General features: G+C 30.0%; 1 long non-coding RNA gene across 1 annotated transcript; it reads right to left on the reverse strand.

Moving 5' to 3' along the window:
- Window positions 1-789: 789 nt before the first annotated feature.
- LOC112002024 (uncharacterized) lies at window positions 790-6,404 on the reverse strand. The gene is made up of 6 exons (XR_002881844.2): window positions 6,236-6,404; window positions 5,080-5,193; window positions 4,928-4,971; window positions 3,334-3,431; window positions 3,163-3,224; window positions 790-1,077 (listed from the first exon to the last, which is right to left on the reverse strand). It is a non-coding gene; the product is annotated as an uncharacterized LOC112002024 (long non-coding RNA).
- Between the last annotated feature and the right edge of the window lie 1,876 nt (window positions 6,405-8,280).

The raw sequence follows: 8,280 nt of genomic DNA on the forward strand, positions 1-8,280 counted from the left end.
AAGATGAGATCCAAAAGAATATTCTTAATTTTTTTGAGGAGCAAGGGTTATGATGATGGTTTTAACTATGGGGGTGGTTCATCTTCAAGTTAAATCACTTATTGGTTAGTACTTTATCTTTTTAAAACACTTCATTTTTTATGTATCATTTGAAACTAATTGTTAGAAATGTTTTTTATAACATAGTTAATGTTTTTACTTTACGATTTCAATGTAGTAGTGTTTTTATATTTGTGCAGATTTCTTATTGGTGGCTTTAGGGGATTTACTTTTGGCTTTAGGGGGTTCTAATTATATTATGCTACATTTTTTGTATTGTTATAAAACATCTTAAGTTACGGTATGTGTTGCAAACAATTATTGTATGGAAGGAGTTTGAATTTGATACTTGTTTTAATTTTAACTTGTGGAATGTATGGATCGATTTTTTATAAATGTGTTGTTGAAATGAATGTGTTAATCAAATGTGAGGTTTTAATAATGTAATGACAAGTTACAGGTTAATATCAACGTCATGAAAATAATAAAAACAGAAAATCAGTTTTATTGGCGAATTTTTTCGTCACAAATATGGCAACAAAAAATAGTTTTAGTGATGAAATATTTCGTCACTAAATGCAGTGGAATTTTGTAAGAAATGGTTTTAGTGACGAAAATTTTCGTCGCTATATGTGCATGGATTTTCTTAAACTAGGTTGGGTGGCACGTGCAAGGCACGTGCTGCCTTGCCCCTTGACTTAAGTAAGAAAATCAATATAGAGTTTTTATTTAAAGAAATATGAAACCATGTAACAAAAAAAATTATGTCTTATAATGCTAATCTCATCCATATAAGAATTTTAATTACACAAATTTAGATTAAATATTCAAATATGAATATCTATTACACAGCGATAGTCTTAGGACATATTTGTTAAAAACAATATCCATTCAATAAAAACTTCTAAGAATGCTTACAAGTTACAAATATCACCCTTCAACTATAACCAACTGAGTTTTGCTACAACATTGTAACAATATTTAATTTTTCGCAATTAATGTTGTCATATGCTGTAATAGAAGCTCTTCATCAAATGCCTGCAACCATCATAACGAAATTTTTGTTATTCATACTACCTTCTATATCATCTTACATTTTAGCTTACTTAGTTTTAGCGAACACCCTTTTAAGCAAGAAAAAACAATCAATGTTAGGTAGCAAATAAAACACCCTATATCACCATTCCAACTTTCCAACTTTCCAAGCATGACTACCAAATAAAATTCTAAATAAAAATAAAAATTGAAACAAAAAGCAAACACCCAGTTTAGATATGTTGAAATAACACAATGAAGCTAAATTAACTGACATAATCATATGGTGAACCTGAATTAACACTTGCAAAAATATGATATACTTAAATTGAAAAAATATATAAAATTAAATCCAATCAAGCAAAAGAAGTAGAATCCATAACTTGGAGTGCAGCCTGCATGAAGATTTAGAGGAAAAAGTTTGAAGTTGTGCATATTTGCATTTTTGAAAATCAAAACTGAGAGATTTTATATATACCATCATTGAAGCAACCAAAGTCCAAAATAGCTTCCATATATACAAAAGACTAAATTAGAATAATTTCTTTATATTTGAGAAAGATTAGATATCCAAGAACTTCAAAATTCATATCCCTTATCGTTTTTTCTTACCTTTTTCTCAATTCCTTTGACAAGAAAGGATAAGGAGTATGGACATTTTAATAAGCTAACAAATACATAGAATAAAATTTTGAAATCACTACGGTTGCTTTTATGATGTCTACCAATGGCTTAGAGTATCTGTTGTATGCATCAGTCCATATTCTCAGAACTAATACCAACTTTGAATTTTCCTTAAAATTATATCAAAACATCAATAAGGTAATAAAGAAAATATAAAAAGGGAACATTCTGTATTAGTAGTGACCATGAATACTGATTACATGAGATAGTGAGAAAACACTCACCTTTGTCATTTAACACTCCACCAAATGCCAATTCTTATAACAAGTCTTTCTAGAAGATTAGCAAAAAAACAAACTTGAACTAATGATTCTTCATAACAACTAGGAGGCACAACAACTCTACAAGCTGTATTATTATCTATTATATTATTTGCCGAAGTGTAAATTAGTTGTATCTTGTTCTAACCATTGTACATGAGTAACTCTAAATTTCCCTCACGGACAACTCTAGATGTTCTAACCACGCGAAATCTTACAAGCTTAAGGAAAATAAGGGTTTGTTGATCTTTTCCACTACATTTCATTGCATTTCTTTTTTTTTACTATTAATGCTTGGGCCCTTTTGTAATGTCAGGTTTTTCATAGAAACTCTGAAAGTTTCTTTAGTTGATACTTGATAAGCATTATGTTTCTATTCTGGTAAAGCTGCATAGAGTTAGTTTGTTCTTTATTGTAAATGCAGTGTGTTCTAAAGTGTAATAATTCTATTTTCAAATTGATAAAATTTATGTATCTATCATTTATGAAAAAAAATTGATAAGACTTGGCAATTCAATATGTTCAAAAATTTTATAACTTTTAGTGGCCAAGATGTTGTTCATCATGGATGAAGACATGATCTAACAAAGGGAGCTTAAGCAAGAAGGCTAAAGCACTTAAAGAATTGTTGGACAAACAACCCATCAACACATTGTGGGCAAGCTGTCATGAACTCAATGACACGGCCTAAGCTTCACAAACATGACAAACACGCATATAGACAAATATCAACAATTTATCTTTCTTTCTTTCTTTTTTTTTTTTTTTTTTTTTTTTTTTTTTTTTTTTTTTTTCCTTTGAAGAATTAAGACATTATCCTTAAAATGCAATGCTCGGCCAAGCATGGCAAAGCATAGCTATTGCCATTACAAGAAGCTAACCAAATCCAAACACATCAAAAACATTACCATGACCTATTACATAACTAAGGTAAGGAAAGGGAAAATTATGCATAGAGAACAAAAAATATAAAATAGCCATTTTTGGCATTTTCACAAACATGCATATGCATAAGCACTTATAAAAAACTGAAACTTTGAATGCAAAAAACCCATCCCAAATCCTATTTACTAACTCAATCACATGAAATTCAATATTATCTTCTCAAATCATAAAATCAAAAGAAGAAAGAGAGGAAAAGAACCTTATGGACATTTGCTTTCATGTCCTCGAACCTTGAAAATCTGACCTCATTAGGATGTTGTTCTATTAAGTAAAAACAGAACAAAAATTGGAAAAAGTTTATCAAGAAAAACAATAAAATAGAAGGAATGAATGAATCAAAGTGGGAAAAAAAGGTTACAAAGAGATTTACCTACTGCATGTGTGATCGGTAGTCTTTGGAAAGAGAGAGCTTCAATTTCACAACTCAAACAAGCTCAACAAATCATAGCTGCAGTCCATAATCGCTAGCTGAATAGCAAAAGTTAAAAGGTAATAACATGTACATGTCAATATCAATTACATGGCATAATTCAACATGTTTGATTAATTCAAAGGTAAGAGTAACAGCACGTTTGATTAATTCAAAAGCCAAGCAAACACTTGATACCCATTCAAAAATTGATAAAATAAGAAATAACACATATCCTTTAGTGAACAAGTAAGCAAAATAATTTGTATGCATTGGAAAAGTATAATCTGTTAAAGGAACCTAAAATTGTAATGACAGTGCTATTTTACCTTTATCTAACAAAAGTGACATATCCTTTAGTGGGAGCCATAGAAAACTACTAACTCATATAACAAAAATATATATTAAAAAGAAAATTGAGTCAATGGGGAGTAAGAAGTATAAACAACAAGAATATACAATTACAAACAAAGCTATAAAGATAAACAATCAAACAATTATCATATTGCTTGGCCAACATTGAAGGTAGAGGTTTCTGATCAATCAAAATAAGGGTATTATCCAAAGCTTTAGCAAAAGAAGTGAGGCAAGTTTAGGCTTCATTGAATTTGGGGGTCTGTTGAGTTTTAAATACAAGGGGAAAAAAAATCACAGAAAAATCCAACTTCTCAAGAACAACCTCAAAAAGAAAAGGAAAAAAAAACATATTACTCTCACAATTTTGTCAATCATGACGAAGGCATATTATTATTGACTAATCAAGTACATGCAATTTAAAAAAAAAAAAAAAGAATAAAAAACAAAATTTGAAGGATCTAATAAAGTCAAATATATATGAAAAAAGCTGTTTTTTCTATAGCATAATTATTGCAGATTAAATTTTTTATGATATAATTGGCAACTATTAGGTTAAAATGCTTGTAACATTATCAAATTATCTCAATGATAAGCCTTTTCAATCCAAGTACTCATTTAAAACCACAAATTATCACAAAAATATTAAGTATCTAACTAACACCTCTGACAACAAAATCTCTATACATAATTGTTCTATTACAAAACAAATTCACCACCGCATTTGTGCAAACTGCAAACATAATCTCAAATAACTATTCAGATGTACTACACTCACTTAGACATTAAAATAAATTAACAATCAAAGACAACACACACTGCTCCTAAGGTTTTATTTATATTTAAAAAAATTGAAGAAATTGCTCAATACCTCGTTCTTAATCAATTACCACATAACATATATTTAATATATATATATATATATATATAGTTGTGAAGAGGAACACCATAATTATGACAATCCATTTTCCAAAACAAACTAAAAATTATAGCATTAGATCCATCCAAATCATTAAACACAAAATATTTCTAACCAAAAAACCTCTTTCATAAATTTTTTTCACAAAATTCTTTCTCAAATAAGCCAAAGAGAAAATAATTCATCCATCGGTTATACACAAAAAACCAAGCCTCTTCTTCATATATTAAAATTTTAAGCATTTAAACCTGAAATCAAAGCAAACATGAAAATACAACTCACCCTTGCTCTGTTGCAGCCATGGAATCACAACCTTTGCTTGATGACTGTCAGTGTGAACAAAAACAAAAGCCTATAAATCTAAAATCCTCAACAGCTTATAACATTCAACAGAACCATGAAAATATAAAGAATAGGTCACAAATTTTTTTTACCTTGTGCCATCTCAAGGACCTCAGTGGATTTTTAGCTAATACCACGACTCACCGTGGCTTGGGGTAAACCACAGGGCCCCTTCAGATCAAAGATAGAGCCTCTAATCTCTTTACCTACAACAACCAAAAAGGCATTCTACTGAAGATTACAGATTACAATGATTCATCTATGAAAAACCAATCATACTCCACAAAAAGAACACTTGCATACACAAAATTCATAGGATATTAGTTTTAAAAAAAAAAAAAAACCAAACTTTCATTCATATACATACACACATAATTACATACATGATATCACAAAAAACACCTAATAGCAAATATTAACACACAAAAATTATCTAATCTGAGTAAAAATCCAAACTTTTAAACTCACGTGCAAAGATAATTGCAAAGAATAACACTACAGATAGCAAACACAACACAAATTCAACCAATCAGACTAAAAAATATCCAAACTTTCATTCATATAATCTAAATATGGCACAAAATATTCTGACTCATATGAGTAAAAACCCCAATTTTCCCTGCAACCATGATTTTGTAGTACCAGAAACCAAAAAAAGTAAATAGAACAGAGTTGCAACCGTCCATCTCTAGCACATCCACCAACCTACAGAGATCACAAATAGCGTTTGAGCTCTTGAGCTCCATTTTTTTTTTTTAATCTCTCATGCAAATCTGCGGCAAATGTTCTTGAGTCCCAAATCCTTCTTCGATCTATACTGAGGCTGCGTTGTGAAGGAGTTCAAATCATAGGACAGATAGGTGATTTGGGAGGAAGAAGATAAGAGGGAGTAACTCAGAGTTTTGATAAGGAATGGTTAATACCCATATTAGCTGATACGGATCTTTTAGGTTTTGATAAAGAAAGGAGATTTGGTATTAGCAAACAATCAAAGATTGAAACCCACAAGGAAATAAATACAAACACAAATCTTGAGAACCCCCCCCCACTAAAAAAAAAGAAGGAAATTTTGAAGAAACGGAGAACTAAATCTCCTTTCTTTATCAAAACACCTGTATTAGCAAACAATCAAAGATTGAAACCCACAAGGAAAAAAATACAAACATAGATCTTGAGAACCCAAAAAAAAAAAAAAAAAAAAGGAAATTTCGAAGAAACGGAGAAAATAAATAAAAAAGAGATGCTTACTGTAAAAATTAGTCAGTTTTTCTTCCCATGTTTTTTTTTTTTTTTTCCTTTCTTCCAGAGCCAATCTGGTCCTGTCGTCTTGAAATGATATAGAGAAAAGAGAGAGAGAGAAGAGATATAGAGAGTTCCAGAGAGAAAAGAGTGAAAGAAGTTATCTGGAGAGTTCCAGATCCTTTGGTTGTTTTATATATTCAGCTAAAACGCTTCAGCCCTCCACAAACGGACAAAATAAAGGGACTCACGAAACTTTGAACTGTAGATGAATAGTGAAACATGTTATATGCACAGTAACAAATCACTGTAGCGGGATAGCTGCTTTTTATATAGTTAATAGAAATAGTTTTAGTGACGAATTTTTTCGTCACTATATGTACTCGAAAATAGTTTTAGTGATGAAATTGTTCGTCACTAAATATGATTTAATAAACTAACATGGTTTTAGTGACGAAATATTTTGTCACTAAATATTGTTTTTAGCGAGGAAAACATTTAGCGACGAAACGTTTTCATTGCTAAAAGTTTTTTTTTTTTTTTTTAAACAAATCGAACTTTTAGTGACGAAATTTTTCATCGCCAAGACTTTTAGTGACAGGGCTACAGTGATGAAACGAATTTTGTCACTAAAAGTCCAATTTCGTCAATTAAGGTTCTTAGTGACGAAAAACTCGACTTTTAGTGACAAATTTTTTCGTCACTAAAAATACATTTTCTTGTAGTGGAGGTAATAAATAAACCTGAAACTTGTGTTGTGGACACACGTACACCTTACACAGGGGCTAATAACCGATATAGTCTTGAGTCTCTTGACCAGCATCTTTCTAAATGTATGAATCATAGTTGCTTTCATCTATTGTTATCAAACTTTGCTTGTGTTAAATTAAAGGTTAAATATTCTCACATTTTGTTTACCTCCATTATTTTACACATATATTTATAACTTGTGCACCTATTTACATATTTACATTTTAATATATACTACACTAATCATAACTTGTTATTTTAATAAGTTGTAAAAAAAAAAAAAATTATATGTTTTGACATTTGCTTTAAATCATATCATCATTGAAGCATAAAAAAAATTCCGTTTGACCGTCATTGGTATTTATTGCACAATGAACTTTTTTTTTTTTTTAGAAACAAACACACACACACAGAGGACACACAGGGGAGAAGGAAAGGAGTTCTAACACAAAGAGACACCACAACTGCACTCAAAAAACAATGAACTTGATATGCTAAAATATCCCAATTTAAGAATATATAACAATATCTGAACTATATATGTAAGGGATTAGCAATTTCATAAAAAATAAAAATCTATTCATTTGATTAATATGTTAATTCATCTTAAATTCTTAATTATATTGGTTCTTTTAGTTTCCATGGTAATTATGAAATGAGTTTTTTAAACATGAAACTTGGCTCTTTGCATACAATTTGATAATTTAAACATGAAAGGAGATTCTTAAGAGTTTCACCATGAAGATAATAATTGATTAATTTTATTATATATATGAAAGATCGTGAACATAATTTTGATAGAAGACGTTTATTTATTTATTTATAACAATTTAGAAATTGTTTATATATACTCATTAAAGTTTAGAGAGATGATAAATTCCTTTTTAACAAATGAACTAATAATATATATTTTTTTGAGAATCAAATCATCTTATGTTTGATTATATAATGTGTAAAGTTTGAGTTTTGACTTGAATGGGGTATTCTTCTCAACAAAAAAGACATGAATGGTGTATTAAACTATGAATGTTAGGCCACCAACATCGAAGTAAATTTGCATGCAAGTGGAAATGTTAAATGTCCCTTTCTCTCGCAGATGCCACGAACCGAGGGCTTAGTGCTGATGCTAAGGTCCTCTCTGAGACTTTTCCTCATATGGCTATTTATTTCTCCTCCTACCGCCATTTATTTCTATCTTACTTTCTAGATTATGTGACCCCTCTGTAATATCTTGACAGGTGGGTTTTGATTTTCGTCCTCCTCTCTGAGACTTTTCCTCCTATGGCCGTTTATTTCTCCTCCTA

Source organism: Quercus suber, unplaced genomic scaffold, assembly GCF_002906115.3.
Source record: "Quercus suber isolate HL8 unplaced genomic scaffold, Cork oak 2.0 scaffold_83, whole genome shotgun sequence".
In the NCBI taxonomy this organism is placed as follows: Eukaryota; Viridiplantae; Streptophyta; class Magnoliopsida; order Fagales; family Fagaceae; genus Quercus; species Quercus suber.